The sequence below is a fragment of the Oncorhynchus masou genome, chromosome 32, assembly GCF_036934945.1.
Source record: "Oncorhynchus masou masou isolate Uvic2021 chromosome 32, UVic_Omas_1.1, whole genome shotgun sequence".
Taxonomy (NCBI): Eukaryota; Metazoa; Chordata; class Actinopteri; order Salmoniformes; family Salmonidae; genus Oncorhynchus; species Oncorhynchus masou.
In genome coordinates, this window is record NC_088243.1 from 107,501 (window position 1) to 125,000 (window position 17,500).

A 17,500-nucleotide genomic window follows, 5' to 3' on the forward strand; every position below is an offset into this window, starting at 1 on the left:
TGGACCAGCTGGTGATTGATGACGTGACTGGACCAGCTGGTGATTGATGACGTGACTGGACCAGCTGGTGATTGATGACGTGACTGGACCAGCTGGTGATTGACGACGTGACTGGACCAGCTGGTGATTGACGACGTGACTGGACCAGCTGGTGATTGACGACGTGACTGGACCAGCTGGTGATTGACGACGTGACTGGACCAGCTGGTGATTGACGACGTGACTGGACCAGCTGGTGATTGACGACGTGACTGGACCAGCTGGTGATTGATGACGTGACTGGACCAGCTGGTGATTGATGACGTGACTGGACCAGCTGGTGATTGATGACGTGACTGGACCAGCTGGTGATTGATGACGTGACTGGACCAGCTGGTGATTGATGACGTGACTGGACCAGCTGGTGATTGACGACGTGACTGGACCAGCTGGTGATTGACGACGTGACTGGACCAGCTGGTGATTGACGACGGACTGGACCAGCTGGTGATTGACGACGTGACTGGACCAGCTGGTGATTGACGACGTGACTGGACCAGCTGGTGATTGACGACGTGACTGGACCAGCTGGTGATTGACGACGTGACTGGACCAGCTGGTGATTGACGACGTGACTGGACCAGCTGGTGATTGATGACGTGACTGGACCAGCTGGTGATTGATGATGTGACTGGACCAGCTGGTGATTGATTGTCCTTATGTGTCTGCTGCAGTGTGCTCTGTAGCAGGTTAACTGGGATAATGAAGATTAGACTGTTATCTCTGGTTAATCTCCCATTATATAAACATGTCTATATTAACATATGACCTTAACTCATACATCTCTCTCTCAGAGCTGTCCTTCAGGGTGTGGATGTGTGGTGGGAGCCTGGAGATTCTGCCCTGCAGCAGGGTGGGACACGTCTTCAGGAAACGACATCCCTACGACTTCCCAGAAGGCAACGCTCTCACATACATCAAGTAAGTGAGCTCGGCTGGGTCACTCTGATATCCATTTTACAGATGCACACACACAGACACACAACTATAGACACACACTCTAGTCCTGCCTTTAATATATATATATATATATTCTCTGGAATCCTAGCCATTCCAACTGTCTTCTCGGGGACTCCATTCCAACTGTCTTCCCGGGGACTCCATTCCAACTGTCTTCTCGGGGACTCCATTCCAACTGTCTTCTCGAGGACTCCATTCCAACTGTCTTCTCGGGGACTCCATTCCAACTGTCTTTTCGGGGACTCCATTCCAACTGTCTTCTCGGGGACTCCATTCCAACTGTCTTCTCGAGGACTCCATTCCAACTGTCTTCTCGGGGACTCCATTCCAACTGTCTTCTCGGGGACTCCATTCCAAACGTCTTCTCGGGGACTCCATTCCAAACGTCTTCTCGGGGACTCCATTCCAAACCTCTTCTCGGGGACTCCATTCCAAACCTCTTCTCGGGGACTCCATTCCAAACCTCTTCTCGGGGACTCCATTCCAACTGTCTTCTCGGGACTCCATTCCAACTGTCTTCGGGGACTCCATTCCAACTGTCTTTCGGGACTCCATTCCAACTGTCTTCTCGGGACTCCATTCCAACTGTCTTCTCGAGGACTCCATTCCAACTGTCTTCTCGGGGGACTCCATTCCAACTGTCTTCTCGGGACTCCATTCCAACTGTCTTCTCGGGACTCCATTCCAAACGTCTTCGGGGACTCCATTCCAAACGTCTTCTCGGGGACTCCATTCCAAACGTCTTCTCGGGGACTCCATTCCAAACCTCTTCTCGGGGACTCCATTCCAAACCTCTTCTCGGGGACTCCATTCCAACTGTCTTCTCGGGGACTCCATTCCAACTGTCTTCTCGGGGACTCCATTCCAAACCTCTTCTCGGGGACTCCATTTCAAACCTCTTCTCGGGGACTCCATTCCAAACGTCTTCTCGGGACTCCATTCCAAACCTCTTCTCGGGACTCCATTCCAAACCTCTTCTCGGGACTCCATTCCAACTGTCTTCTCGGGACTCCATTCCAACTGTCTTCTCGGGGACTCCATTCCAAACCTCTTCTCGGGGACTCCATTTCAAACCTCTTCTCGGGGACTCCATTTCAAACCTCTTCTCGGGGACCCTCCTCTCGGGGACCCTCCTCTCGGGGACCCTCCTCTCGGGGACATGGATGTGAACTATTCCAGAACATACTAGTCTACTAATCCTCAAACCCTTGGTGGATCAGGTGAGATAGTTCAGAGCTACGACAAAACTGAAATGTCTGGGGTCATGACAGAGAGGAAGGAACAGCGGAACTGTGTTATTATCCTCCCTAACCAGGTGTGTGTGTGTGTGTGTGTGTGTGTGTGTGGGGTCAGGAACACGCGTCGGGCAGCAGAGGTGTGGATGGATGAGTATAAGCAGTACTACTACTCAGCAAGGCCCTCAGCGCAGGGCAAGGCCTTCGGCAGGTTAGTAGTCCTCTCTGGTACCTGTTAACCAACACTATTCATATCTTTGCTGTTGGATGAAAACATCTCAAAACAGAAACTTTTCAGGAAATGGAAAAACGGCCATATTTTTCTCTCCCCTTCCTCCTCTCCTTCCTCCTTCCTTCCTCTCCCCTTCCTCCTCTCCCCTTCCTCCTCTCCCCTTCCCCCTCTCCCCTTCCCCCTCTCCCCTTCCTCCTCTCCCTTCCTCCTTCCCTTTCTCCTCTCCCCTCTCCTCCCCTTCCCCCCTTCCTCCTTCCTTCCTCCTCTCCTCCTCCTCCCCTTCCCTCCTTCCTCCTCTCCCCTTCCCCCTCTCCCCTTCCCCCCCCCCCCTTCCTCCTTCCCCCCCCCTCCCCCCCCCCTTCCCCTTCCCCCTTCCCCCTTCCCCTCCCTTCCTCCTCTCCTCCTTCCTCCTCTCCCCTTTCTCCCTCCCCTTCCCCCTCTCCCTCCTTCTCCCTCTCCCCTCCTCCCCTTCCCCTTCCCCTCTCTCCCCTCTCCCTTCCCCTCCTCCTTCTCCCTCCCCTTCTCCCTCTCTCTCCCCTTCCTTCTCCCTCCCCCTCTCTCTCCCTTCCCCTTCCCCCTCCTCTCCCCTCCCCTTCCCCCTTCCCCTCCTCCCCCTCCCCTCCCCCTTTCGCCCTCCACTTCCCCCTCTCCCGTCACTCCCTTTCCCCCTTCCCCTTCTCCCTCTGCCCTCTCCCTTCCTCCTTCCCCCTCCCCTCTCCCTCCCTTCCCCTCTCCTTCTCTTCCCTCTCTCCCCTCCCTCCCCTCTCCCCTCCCCCTTTCCTCTCCCTCTCCCCCTCTTCCCTCCCCCTCTCTTCCCTCCCCTCTCCCCCTTTCCCCTCTCCTTCTCCCTTCCCTTTCCCCTCTCCTTCTCCCTCTTCCCTTCCTCCTTCACTTCTCCCCCTCCCCTTCCCCTCTCCCTCCCCCTTTCCCCTCCCCTCCCCCTTCCCCTCTCCCCTTTCCCCTCTCCCCTCCCCCTTTCCCCTCTCCTTCTCCCTCTTCCCTTCCTCCTTCACCTTCTCCCCCTCTCCCCTCCCCCTTTCCCCTCTCCCCCCCCTCTTCCCTCACTCCCTCTCCTTCTCCCCCTCTCCCCTTTCCCCTCTCCCCCTCTCCATGCTCATTCCTTCCTGTAGCATTGTGGACCGGCTGACTCTACGACACAAGCTGAACTGCAAGTCTTTCCATTGGTATATGGAGAACGTTTACCCTGAGCTAAGGTGAGAGTCTCTACCAGACAGGTGAGGGGTGAGAGGGGAGAGTCTCTACCAGACAGGTGAGAGGGGAGAGTCTCTACCAGACAGGTGAGAGGGGAGAGTCTCTACCAGACAGGTGAGAGGGGAGAGTCTCTACCAGACAGGTGAGAGGGGAGAGTCTCTACCAGACAGGTGAGAGGGGAGAGTCTCTACCAGACAGGTGAGAGGGGAGAGTCTCTACCAGACAGGTGAGAGGGGAGAGTCTCTACCAGACAGGTGAGAAGGGAGAGTCTCTACCAGACAGGTGAGAGGGGAGAGTCTCTACCAGACAGGTGAGAGGGGAGAGTCTCTACCAGACAGGTGAGAAGGGAGAGTCTCTACCAGACAGGTGAGAGGGGAGAGTCTATACCAGACAGGTGAGAGGGGTGTGTCTCTACCAGACAGGTGAGAGGTGAGAGGGGAGAGTCTCTACCAGACAGGTGAGAGGTGAGAGGGGAGAGTCTCTACCAGACAGGTGAGAGGGGTGTGTCTCTACCAGACAGGTGAGAGGGGTGTGTCTCTACCAGAGAGGTGAGAGGGGTGTGTCTCTATCAGACAGGTGAGAGGGGAGAGTCTCTACCAGACAGGTGAGAGGTGAGAGGGGAGAGTCTCTACCAGACAGGTGAGAGGGGAAAGTCTCTACCAAACAGGTGAGAGGGGAGAGTCTCTACCAGACAGGTGAGAGGTGAGGGGGGAGAGTCTCTACGAGACAGGTGAGAGGGGAGAGTCTCTACCAGACAGGTGAGAGGGGAGAGTCTCTACCAGACAGGTGAGAGGGGAGAGTCTCTACCACACAGGTGAGAGGGGAGAGTCTCTACCAGACAGGTGAGAGGGGAGAGTCTCTACCAGACAGGTGAGAGGGGAGAGTCTCTACCAGACAGGTGAGGGGAGAGTCTCTACCAGACAGGTGAGAGGGAGAGTCTCTACCAGACAGGTGAGAGGGGAGAGTCTCTACCAGACAGGTGAGAGGGGAGAGTCTCTACCAGACAGGTGAGAGGGGAGAGTCTCTACCAGACAGGTGAGAGGGGAGAGTCTCTACCAGACAGGTGAGAGGGGAGAGTCTCTACCAGACAGGTGAGAGGGGAGAGTCTCTACCAGACAGGTGAGAGGGGAGAGTCTCTACCAGACAGGTGAGAGGGGAGAGTCTCTACCAGACAGGTGATAGGGGAGAGTCTCTACCAGACAGGTGATAGGGGAGAGTCTCTACCAGACAGGTGAGAGGGGAGAGTCTCTACCAGACAGGTGAGAGGGGAGAGTCTCTACGTGAGAGGGGAGAGTCTCTACGTGAGAGGGGAGAGTCTCTACGTGAGAGGGGAGAGTCTCTACGTGAGAGGGGAGAGTCTCTACGTGAGAGGGGAGAGTCTCTACCAGACAGGGGAGAGGGGAGAGTCTCTACCAGACAGGGGAGAGGGGAGAGTCTCTACCAGACAGGTGAGAGGGGAGAGTCTCTGCCAGACAGGGGAGAGGGGAGAGTCTCTGCCAGACAGGGGAGAGGGGAGAGTCTCTGCCAGACAGGGGAGAGGGGAGAGTCTCTACCAGACAGGTGAGAGGGGAGAGTCTCTACCAGACAGGTGAGAGGGGAGAGTCTCTACCAGACAGGTGAGAGGGGAGAGTCTCTACCAGACAGGTGAGAGGGGAGAGTCTCTACCAGACAGGTGAGAGGGGAGAGTCTCTACCAGACAGGTGAGAGGGAGATTCTCACGTGAGTGGGGAGAGTCTCTACCAGACAGGGGGAGAGGAGAGTCTCTACCAGACAGGGGAGGGGAGAGTCTCTACCAGACAGGGGAGAGGGAGAGTCTCTACCAGACAGGGGAGAGGGGAGAGTCTCTAGCAGACAGGGGAGGGGAGAGTCTCTACCAGACAGGGAGAGGGGGAGAGTCTCTACGAGACAGGTGAGAGGGGAGAGTCTCTACCAGACAGGTGAGAGGGGAGAGTCTCACCAGACAGGTGAGAGGGGAGAGTATCTACCAGACAGGTGAGAGGGAGAGTCTCTACCAGACAGGTGAGAGGGGAGACTCTACCAGACAGGTGAGGGGAGAGTCTCTACCAGACAGGTGAGAGGGGAGAGTCTCTACCAGACAGGTGAGAGGGGAGAGTCTCTACCAGACAGGTGAGAGGGGAGAGTCTCTACCAGACAGGTGAGAGGGGAGAGTCTCTACCAGACAGGTGAGAGGGGGAGAGTCTCTACCAGACAGGTGAGAGGGGAGAGTCTCTACCAGACAGGTGAGGGGAGAGTCTCTACCAGACAGGTGAGAGGGGAGAGTCTCTACCAGACAGGTGAGAGGGGAGAGTCTCTACCAGACAGGTGAGAGGGGAGAGTCTCTACGTGAGAGGGGAGAGTCTCTACGTGAGAGGGGAGAGTCTCTACGTGAGAGGGGAGAGTCTCTACCAGACAGGGGAGAGGGAGAGTCTCTACCAGACAGGGAGAGGGGAGAGTCTCTACCAGACAGGGGAGAGGGGAGAGTCTCTACCAGACAGGGGAGAGGGGAGAGTCTCTACCAGACAGGGGAGAGGGGAGAGTCTCACGTGAGGGGAGAGTCTCTACCAGACAGGGGAGAGGGGAGAGTCTCTACCAGACAGGGAGAGGGAGGAGACAGGGGAGAGTCTCTACCAGACAGGAGAGGGGAGAGTCTCTACCAGACAGGGAGAGGGAGAGTCTCTACCAGACAGGGGAGAGGGAGAGTCTCTACCAGACAGGGGAGAGGGGAGAGTCTCTACCAGACAGGGGAGAGGGAGAGTCTCACCAGACAGGGGAGGGAGAGTCTCTACCAGACAGGGGAGAGGGGAGAGTCTCTACCAGACAGGGGAGAGGGGAGAGTCTCTACCAGACAGGGGAGAGGGAGAGTCTCTACCAGACAGGGGAGAGGGAGAGTCTCTACCAGACAGGGGAGAGGGAGAGTCTCTACCAGACAGGGGAGAGGGGAGAGTCTCTACCAGACAGGGGAGAGGGGAGAGTCTCTACCAGACAGGGGAGAGGGGAGAGTCTCTACCAGACAGGGGAGAGGGGAGAGTCTCTACCAGACAGGGGAGAGGGGAGAGTCTCTACCAGACAGGGAGAGGGGAGAGTCTCTACCAGACAGGGAGAGGGGAGAGTCTCTACCAGACAGGTGAGAGGGGAGAGTCTCTACCAGACAGGTGAGAGGGGAGAGTCTCTACCAGACAGGTGAGAGGGGAGAGTCTCTACCAGACAGGTGAGAGGGGAGAGTCTCTACCAGACAGGTGAGAGGGGAGAGTCTCTACCAGACAGGTGAGAGGGGAGAGTCTCTACCAGACAGGTGAGAGGGGAGAGTCTCTACCAGACAGGTGAGAGGGGAGAGTCTCTACCAGACAGGTGAGAGGGGAGAGGGGAGAGTCTCTACCAGACAGGTGAGAGGGGAGAGGGGAGAGTCTCTACCAGACAGGTGAGAGGGGAGAGTCTCTACCAGACAGGTGAGAAGGGAGAGTCTCTACCAGACAGGTGAGAGGGGAGAGTCTCTGAAGGGACGTGAGAGGGGAGAGTCTCTACCAGACAGGGAGAGGGGAGAGTCTCTACCAGACAGGTGAGAGGGGAGAGTCTCTACCAGACAGATGAGAGGGGAGAGTCTCTACCAGACAGGGGAGAGGGGAGAGTCTCTACCAGACAGGGAGAGGGAGAGTCTCTACCAGACAGGTGAGAGGGGAGAGTCTCTACGTGAGAGGGGAGAGTCTCTACCAGACAGGGGAGAGGGGAGAGTCTCTACCAGACAGGGGAGAGTCTCTACCAGACAGGGAGAGGGGAGAGTCTCTACCAGACAGGGGAGAGTCTCTACCAGACAGGGAGAGTCTCTACCAGACAGGGGAGAGGGGAGAGTCTCTACCAGACAGGGAGAGGGGAGAGTCTCTACCAGACAGGGGAGAGGGGAGAGTCTCTACCAGACAGGGGAGAGGGGAGAGTCTCTACCAGACAGGGGAGAGGGGAGAGTCTCTACCAGACAGGGAGAGAGGGGAGAGTCTCTACCAGACAGGGGAGAGGAGAGTCTCTACCAGACAGGGAGAGGGGAGAGTCTCTACCAGACAGGTGAGAGGGGAGAGTCTCTACCAGACAGGTGAGAGGGGAGAGTCTCTACCAGACAGGTGAGAGGGGAGAGTCTCTACCAGACAGGTGAGAGGGAGAGTCTCTACCAGACAGGTGAGAGGGAGAGTCTCTACCAGACAGGTGAGAGGTGAGAGTCTCTACCAGACAGGTGAGAGGGGAGAGTCTCTACCAGACAGGTGAGAGGGGAGAGTCTCTACCAGACAGGTGAGAGGGGAGAGTCTCTACCAGACAGGTGAGAGGGGAGAGTCTCTACCAGACAGGTGAGAGGGGAGAGTCTCTACGTGAGAGGGGAGAGTCTCTACCAGACAGGGGAGAGGGGAGAGTCTCTACCAGACAGGGGAGAGGGGAGAGTCTCTACCAGACAGGGGAGAGGGGAGAGTCTCTACCAGACAGGGGAGAGGGGAGAGTCTCTACCAGACAGGGAGAGGGGAGAGTCTCTACCAGACAGGGGAGAGGGGAGAGTCTCTACCAGACAGGGGAGAGGGGAGTCTCTACCAGACAGGGGGAGAGGGGAGAGTCTCTGCCAGACAGGGGAGAGGGGAGAGTCTCTGCCAGACAGGGGAGAGGGAGAGTCTCTGCCAGACAGGGGAGAGGGGAGAGTCTCTGCCAGACAGGGGAGAGGGGAGAGTCTCTGCCAGACAGGGGAGAGTCTCTACCAGACAGGGGAGAGTCTCTACCAGACGGGTGAGAGTCTCTACCAGACGGGTGAGAGGGGAGAGTCTCTACCAGACAGGTGAGAGGGGAGAGTCTCTACCAGACAGGTGAGAGGGGAGAGTCTCTACCAGACAGGTGAGAGGGGAGAGTCTCTACGTGAGAGGGGAGAGTCTCTACCAGACAGGGGAGAGGGGAGAGTCTCTACCAGACAGGGGAGAGGGGAGAGTCTCTACCAGACAGGGGAGAGGGGAGAGTCTCTACCAGACAGGGGAGAGGGGAGAGTCTCTACCAGACAGGGGAGAGGGGAGAGTCTCTACCAGACAGGGAGAGGGGAGAGTCTCTACCAGACAGGGGAGAGGGGAGTCTCTACCAGACAGGGGAGAGGGGAGAGTCTCTGCCAGACAGGGGAGAGGGGAGAGTCTCTGCCAGACAGGGGAGAGGGGAGAGTCTCTGCCAGACAGGGGAGAGGGGAGAGTCTCTGCCAGACAGGGGAGAGGGGAGAGTCTCTGCCAGACAGGGGAGAGGGGAGAGTCTCTGCCAGACAGGGAGAGGGGAGAGTCTCTGCCAGACAGGGGAGAGGGGAGAGTCTCTGCCAGACAGGGGAGAGGGGAGAGTCTCTGCCAGACAGGGGAGAGGGGAGAGTCTCTGCCAGACAGGGGAGAGGGGGAGAGTCTCTGCCAGACAGGGAGAGGGGAGAGTCTCTGCCAGACAGGGGAGAGGGGAGAGTCTCTGCCAGACAGGGGAGAGGGGAGAGTCTCTGCCAGACAGGGGAGAGGGGAGAGTCTCTGCCAGACAGGGGAGAGGGAGAGTCTCTGCCAGACAGGGGAGGGAGAGGGGGGGAGAGTCTCTGCCAGACAGGGGAGAGGGGAGAGTCTCTGCCAGACAGGGAGAGGGGAGAGTCTCTACCAGACAGGTGAGAGGGGAGAGTCTCACCAGACAGGTGAGAGGGGAGAGTCTCTACCAGACAGGTGAGAGGGGAGAGTCTCTACCAGACAGGTGAGAGGGGAGAGTCTCTACCAGACAGGTGAGAGGGGAGAGTCTCTACCAGACAGGTGAGGGGAGAGTCTCTACCAGACAGGTGAGAGGGGAGAGTCTCTACGTGAGAGGGAGAGTCTCTACCAGACAGGGGAGAGGGGAGAGTCTCTACCAGACAGGGGAGAGGGGAGAGTCTCTACCAGACAGGGGAGAGGGGAGAGTCTCTACCAGACAGGGAGAGGGGAGAGTCTCTACCAGACAGGTGAGAGGGGAGAGTCTCTACCAGACAGGTGAGAGGGGAGAGTCTCTACCAGACAGGTGAGAGGGGAGAGTCTCTACCAGACAGGTGAGAGGGGAGAGTCTCTACCAGACAGGTGAGAGGGGAGAGTCTCTACCAGACAGGTGAGAGGGGAGAGTCTCTACCAGACAGGTGAGAGGGGAGAGTCTCTACGTGAGAGGGGAGAGTCTCTACCAGACAGGGGAGAGGGGAGAGTCTCTACCAGACAGGGGAGAGGGGAGAGTCTCTACCAGACAGGGGAGAGGGGAGAGTCTCTACCAGACAGGGGAGAGGGGAGAGTCTCTACCAGACAGGGGAGAGGGGAGAGTCTCTACCAGACAGGGGAGAGGGGAGAGTCTCTACCAGACAGGGGAGAGGGGAGAGTCTCTACCAGACAGGGGAGAGGGGAGAGTCTCTACCAGACAGGGAGAGGGAGAGTCTCTACCAGACAGGTGAGAGGGGAGAGTCTCTACCAGACAGGTGAGAAGGGAGAGTCTCTACCAGACAGGTGAGAGGGGAGAGTCTCTACGTGAGAGGGGAGAGTCTCTACCAGACAGGGGAGAGGGGAGAGTCTCTACCAGACAGGGGAGAGGGGAGAGTCTCTACCAGACAGGGGAGAGGGGAGAGTCTCTACCAGACAGGGGAGAGGGGAGAGTCTCTACCAGACAGGGGAGAGGGGAGTCTCTACCAGACAGGGGAGAGGGGAGAGTCTCTACCAGACAGGGGAGAGGGGAGAGTCTCTACCAGACAGGGGAGAGGGGAGAGTCTCTGCCAGACAGGGGAGAGGGGAGAGTCTCTGCCAGACAGGGGAGAGGGGAGAGTCTCTGCCAGACAGGGGAGAGGGGAGAGTCTCTGCCAGACAGGGGAGGGGAGAGTCTCTGCCAGACAGGGAGAGGGGAGAGTCTCTGCCAGACAGGGAGAGAGGGAGAGTCTCTGCCAGACAGGGGAGAGGGAGAGTCTCTGCCAGACAGGGAGAGGGGAGAGTCTCTGCCAGACAGGGGAGAGGGAGAGTCTCTGCCAGACAGGGGAGAGGGGAGAGTCTCTGCCAGACAGGGAGAGGGGAGAGTCTCTGCCAGACAGGGGAGAGGGGAGAGTCTCTGCCAGACAGGGGAGAGGGGAGAGTCTCTGCCAGACAGGTGAGAGGGGAGAGTCTCTGCCAGACAGGTGAGAGGGGAGAGTCTCTGCCAGACAGGTGAGAGGGGAGAGTCTCTGCCAGACAGGTGAGAGGGGAGAGTCTCTGCCAGACAGGTGAGAGGGGAGAGTCTCTGCCAGACAGGTGAGAGGGAGAGTCTCTGCCAGACAGGTGAGAGGGGAGAGTCTCTGCCAGACAGGTGAGAGGGAGAGTCTCTGCCAGACAGGTGAGAGGGGAGAGTCTCTGCCAGACAGGTGAGAGGGGAGAGTCTCTACCAGACAGGTGAGAGGGGAGAGTCTCTACCAGACAGGTGAGAGGGGAGAGTCTCTACCAGACAGGTGAGAGGGGAGAGTCTCTACCAGACAGGTGAGAGGGGAGAGTCTCTACGTGAGAGGGGAGAGTCTCTACCAGACAGGGGAGAGGGGAGAGTCTCTACCAGACAGGGGAGAGTCTCTACCAGACAGGGGAGAGTCTCTACCAGACAGGGGAGAGTCTCTACCAGACAGGGGAGAGTCTCTACCAGACAGGGGAGAGTCTCTACCAGACAGGGGAGAGTCTCTACCAGACAGGGAGAGTCTCTACCAGACAGGGGAGAGTCTCTACCAGACAGGGGAGAGTCTCTACCAGACAGGGGAGAGTCTCTACCAGACAGGTGAGAGGGGAGAGTCTCTACCAGACAGGTGAGAGGGGAGAGTCTCTACCAGACAGGTGAGAGGGGAGAGTCTCTACCAGACAGGTGAGAAGGGAGAGTCTCTACCAGACAGGTGAGAGGGGAGAGTCTCTACGTGAGAGGGGAGAGTCTCTACCAGACAGGGGAGAGGGGAGAGTCTCTACCAGACAGGGGAGAGTCTCTACCAGACGGGTGAGAGTCTCTACCAGACGGGTGAGAGGGGAGAGTCTCTACCAGACAGGTGAGAAGGGAGAGTCTCTACCAGACAGGTGAGAGGGGAGAGTCTCTACGTGAGAGGGGAGAGTCTCTACCAGACAGGGGAGAGGGGAGAGTCTCTACCAGACAGGGGAGAGGGGAGAGTCTCTACCAGACAGGTGAGAGGGGAGAGTCTCTACGTGAGAGGGGAGAGTCTCTACCAGACAGGGGAGAGGGGAGAGTCTCTACCAGACAGGGGAGAGGGGAGAGTCTCTACCAGACAGGGGAGAGTCTCTACCAGACAGGGGAGAGTCTCTACCAGACAGGGGAGAGGGGAGAGTCTCTACCAGACAGGGGAGAGGGGAGAGTCTCTACCAGACAGGGGGAGAGGGAGAGTCTCTACCAGACAGGGGAGAGGGGAGAGTCTCTACCAGACAGGGGAGAGGGGAGAGTCTCTACCAGACAGGGGAGAGTGGAGAGTCTCTACCAGACAGGGGAGAGGGGAGAGTCTCTACCAGACAGGGGAGAGGGGAGAGTCTCTACCAGACAGGGGAGAGGGGAGAGTCTCTACCAGAAGGGGAGAGGGGAGAGTCTCTACCAGACAGGGGAGAGGGGAGAGTCTCTACCAGACAGGGGAGAGGGGAGAGTCTCTACCAGACAGGGGAGAGGGGAGAGTCTCTACCAGACAGGTGAGAGGGGAGAGTCTCTACCAGACAGGTGAGAGGGGAGAGTCTCTACCAGACAGGTGAGAGGGGAGAGTCTCTACCAGACAGGTGAGAGGGGAGAGTCTCTACCAGACAGGTGAGAGGGAGAGTCTCTACCAGACAGGTGAGAGGGGGAGAGTCTCTACCAGACAGGTGAGAGGGGAGAGTCTCTACCAGACAGGTGAGAGGGGAGAGTCTCTACCAGACAGGTGAGAGGGGAGAGGCTCTACCAGACAGGTGAGAGGGGAGAGTCTCTACCAGACAGGTGAGAGGGGAGAGGGGAGAGTCTCTACCAGACAGGTGAGAGGGGAGAGTCTCTACCAGACAGGTGAGAGGGGAGAGTCTCTACCAGACAGGTGAGAGGGGAGAGTCTCTACCAGACAGGTGAGAGGGGAGAGTCTCTACCAGACAGGTGAGAGGGGAGAGTCTCTACGTGAGAGGGAGAGTCTCTACCAGACAGGGAGAGGGGAGAGTCTCTACCAGACAGGGAGAGGGGAGAGTCTCTACCAGACAGGGGAGAGGGGAGAGTCTCTACCAGACAGGGGAGAGGGGAGAGTCTCTACCAGACAGGGGAGAGGGGAGAGTCTCTACCAGACAGGGGAGAGGGGAGAGTCTCTACCAGACAGGGAGAGGGGAGAGTCTCTACCAGACAGGGGAGGGGAGAGTCTCTACCAGACAGGTGAGAGGGGAGAGTCTCTACCAGTGAGAGGGGAGAGTCTCTACCAGACAGGGGAGAGGGGAGAGTCTCTACCAGACAGGGAGAGGGGAGAGTCTCTACCAGACAGGGGAGAGGGGAGAGTCTCTACCAGACAGGGGAGAGGGGAGAGTCTCTACCAGACAGGGGAGAGGGGAGAGTCTCTACCAGACAGGGGAGAGGGTAGAGTCTCTACCAGACAGGGGAGAGGGGAGAGTCTCTACCAGACAGGGGAGAGGGGAGAGTCTCTACCAGACAGGGGAGAGGGGAGAGTCTCTACCAGACAGGGGAGAGGGGAGAGTCTCTACCAGACAGGGGAGAGGGGAGAGTCTCTGCCAGACAGGTGAGAGGGGAGAGTCTCTGCCAGACAGGTGAGAGGGGAGAGTCTCTGCCAGACAGGTGAGAGGGGAGAGTCTCTGCCAGACAGGTGAGAGGGGAGAGTCTCTGCCAGACAGGTGAGAGGGGAGAGGCTCTACCAGACAGGTGAGAGGGGAGAGTCTCTACCAGACAGGTGAGAGGGGAGAGGGGAGAGTCTCTACCAGACAGGTGAGAGGGGAGAGTCTCTACCAGACAGGTGAGAGGGGAGAGTCTCTACCAGACAGGTGAGAGGGGAGAGTCTCTACCAGACAGGTGAGAGGAGAGTCTCTACGTGAGAGGGAGAGTCTCTACCAGACAGGGAGAGGGGAGAGTCTCTACCAGACAGGGGAGAGGGGAGAGTCTCTACCAGACAGGGGAGAGGGGAGAGTCTCTACCAGACAGGGAGAGGGGAGAGTCTCTACCAGACAGGGGAGAGGGGAGAGTCTCTACCAGACAGGGGGAGAGGGGAGAGTCTCTACCAGACAGGGGAGAGGGGAGAGTCTCTACCAGACAGGGAGAGGGGAGAGTCTCTACGTGAGAGGGGAGAGTCTCTACCAGACAGGGAGAGGGGAGAGTCTCTACCAGACAGGGGAGAGGGGAGAGTCTCTACCAGACAGGGGGAGAGGGGAGAGTCTCTACCAGACAGGGAGAGGAGAGTCTCTACCAGACAGGGGAGAGGGGAGAGTCTCTACCAGACAGGGGAGAGGGGAGAGTCTCTACCAGACAGGGGAGAGGGGAGAGTCTCTACCAGACAGGGGAGAGGGGAGAGTCTCTACCAGACAGGGAGAGGGAGAGTCTCTACCAGACAGGGGAGAGGGGAGAGTCTCTACCAGACAGGGGAGGGGGAGAGTCTCTACCAGACAGGGGAGAGGGGAGAGTCTCTGCCAGACAGGTGAGAGGGGAGAGTCTCTGCCAGACAGGTGAGAGGGGAGAGTCTCTGCCAGACAGGTGAGAGGGGAGAGTCTCTGCCAGACAGGTGAGAGGGGAGAGTCTCTGCCAGACAGGTGAGAGGGGAGAGTCTCTGCCAGACAGGTGAGAGGGGAGAGGAATATGTATTTGTGGTCCTGTTGACTGGACCTTTTTTGAACACCATTATTTTGGTCTTACTGAGATTTACTGTCAGGGCCCAGGTCTGACAGAATCTGTGCATAAGATCTAGGTGCTGCTGTAGGCCCTCCTTGGTTGGTGACCTAAGCACCAGATCATCAGCAAACAGCAGACATTTGACTTCAGATTCTAGTAGGGTGAGGCCGGGTGCTGCAGACTTTTCTAGTGCTCGCGCCAGTTCGTTGATATATATGTTGAAGAGGGTGGGGCTTAAGCTGCATCCCTGTCTAACCCCACGACCCTGTGTGAAGAAATGTGTGTTTTTTGCCAATTGTAACCGCACACTTGTTGTTTGTGTACATGGATTTTATGATGTCGTATGTTTTACCCCCAACACCACTTTCCATCAGTTTGTATAGCAGACCCTCATGCCAAATTGAGGCTTTTTTGAAATCAACAAAGCACGAGAAGACTTTGCCTTTGTTTTGGTTTGTTTGGTTGTCAATTTGGGTGTGCAGGGTGAATACATGGTCTGTTGTACGGTAATTTGGTAAAAAGCCAATTTGACATTTGCGCAGTACATTGTTTTCATTGAGGAAGTGTACGAGTCTGCTGTTAATGATAATGCAGAGGATTTTCCCAAGGTTACTGTTGACGCATATTCCACGGTAGTTATTGGGGTCAAATTTGTCTCCATTTTTGTGGATTGGGGTGATCAGTCCTTGGTTCCAGATATTGGGGAAGATGCCAGAGCTAAGGATGATGTTAAAGAGTTTTAGTATAGTTAGTATGTTGAAGAGTTCATGTAGCCAATTGGAATTTGTTGTCTGTATATTTGATCATTTCATTGAGGATACCATCAACACCACAGGCCTTTTTGGGTTGGAGGGTTTTTATTTTGTCCTGTAACTCATTCAATGTAATTGGAGAATCCAGTGGGTTCTGGTAGTCTTTAATAGTTGATTCTAAGATCTGTATTTGATCATGTATATGTTTTTGCTCTTTATTCTTTGTTATAGAGCCAAAAAGATTGGAGAAGTGGTTTACCCATACATCTCCATTTTGGATAGATAATTCTTTGTTCCCCTCTCTCTCCATTACCTCATGTTCCTCTCTCCATTACCTCCTGTTCCCCTCTCTCCATTACCTCCTGTTCCCCCTCTCTCTCCATTACCTCCTGTTCCCCCTCTCTCCATTACCTCCTGTTCCCCCTCTCTCCATTACCTCCTGTTCCCCTCTCTCTCCATTACCTCCTGTTCCCCTCTCTCTCCATTACCTCATGTTCCTCTCTCTCTCCATTACCTCCTGTTCCCCTCTCTCTCCATTACCTCCTGTTCCCCTCTCTCTCCATTACCTCCTGTTCCCTCTCTCTCCATTACCTCCTGTTCCCCTCTCTCTCCATTACCTCCTGTTCCCCACTCTCTCCATTACCTCCTGTTCCCCACTCTCCATTACCTCCTGTTCCCCACTCTCTCCATTACCCCCTGTTAATATAATAATAATATATCCCATTTAGCAGACGCTTTTGTCCAAAGCGACTTACAAGTCGGCTGGGGCCACTACTTTTTACATATGGGTGGTCCCAGCGGGAATCGAACCCACGACGCTTGGCGTTGCATGCGCCATGCTCTACCGACTGAGCCACACAGGACCCGTTCCCCTCTCTTTCCATTACCCCCTGTTCCCCTCTCTCTCCATTACTTCCTGTTCCCCCCTCTCTCTCCATTACCTCCTGTTCCCCTCTCTCTCCATTGCCTCCTGTTCCTCTCATGCTTCCTTACCCCGTGTCTCTCTTTTTTAAAGCGTTTATTTTATCATGTGTAATGAAAATATTTGCAGTCTTACTCACCCGAGCTCTCACAGTAAAAACAATAAAAACAGCAAGAAGTTTACAAATACATGTATTCAATAACCAGCCATTCAATTGTAAAGCTCTGTCTCTGTCTCTCTCTCACCTCTCTCTTACCTCTCTCATCTCCTTCTCACCTCTCACCTCTCTCTCTCATCTCCCTCTCTCTCTCATCTCCCTCTCTCTCTCTCTCTCTCATCTCCCTCTCATATCCCTCTCACCTCTCATATCCCTCTCACCTCTCTCTATCCCTCTCACCTCTCTCTTACCTCTCACATCTCCTTCTCACCTCTCTCTCATCTCCCTCTCTCTCTCACCTCTCTCTCTCCCTCTCACCTCTCTCTTACCTCTCACCTCTCTCATCTCCCTCTCATCTCCCTCTCACCTCTCTCACCTCTCTCTCTCATCTCCCTCTCACCTCTCTCTCATCTCCCTCTCACCTCTCACCTCTCTCTCTCATCTCCCTCTCACCTCTCTCTCTCATCTCCCTCTCACCTCTCTCTCATCTCCCTCTCACCTCTCTCTCTCTCTCTCTCTCTCACCTCTCTCTCACCTCTCTCTCTCTCTCTCATCTCCCTCTCACCTCTCTCTCTCATCTCCCTCTCACTCTCTCTCATCTCCCTCTCACCTCTCTCTCTCTCTCTCTCTCTCTCATCTCCCTCTCACCTCTCTCTCTCTCTCTCTCTCTCTCTCTCTCTCATCTCCCTCTCACCTCTCTCTCTCTCTCTCTCTCTCTCTCATCTCCCTCTCACCTCTCTCTCTCTCTCTCTCTCATCTCCCTCTCACCTCTCTCTCTCTCTCTCTCATCTCCCTCTCACCTCTCTCTCTCATCTCCCTCTCACTCTCTCTCTCTCTCTCTCTCTCATCTCCTCACCTCTCTCTCTCTCTCTCTCTCTCTCTCATCTCCCTCTCACTCTCTCTCTCTCTCTCTCATCTCCCTCTCACCTCTCTCTCTCTCTCTCTCTCTCTCATCTCCCTCTCACCTCTCTCTCTCTCTCTCTCTCTCTCTCTCATCTCCCTCTCACTCTCTCTCTCTCTCTCTCTCTCTCTCTCATCTCCCTCTCACCTCTCTCTCTCTCATCTCCCTCTCACCTCTCTCTCTCTCTCTCTCTCTCTCTCATCTCCCTCTCACCTCTCTCTCTCTCTCTCTCTCTCTCATCTCCCTCTCACCTCCCTCTCACCTCTCATATCCCTCTC

The 17,500-nt window shown here is 56.3% G+C and overlaps 1 pseudogene; it reads left to right on the forward strand.

The window, feature by feature from the left end:
- LOC135525435 (polypeptide N-acetylgalactosaminyltransferase 16-like) overlaps window positions 1-17,500 on the forward strand; it is an 81,028-nt pseudogene that overhangs the window by 58,222 nt on the left and 5,306 nt on the right.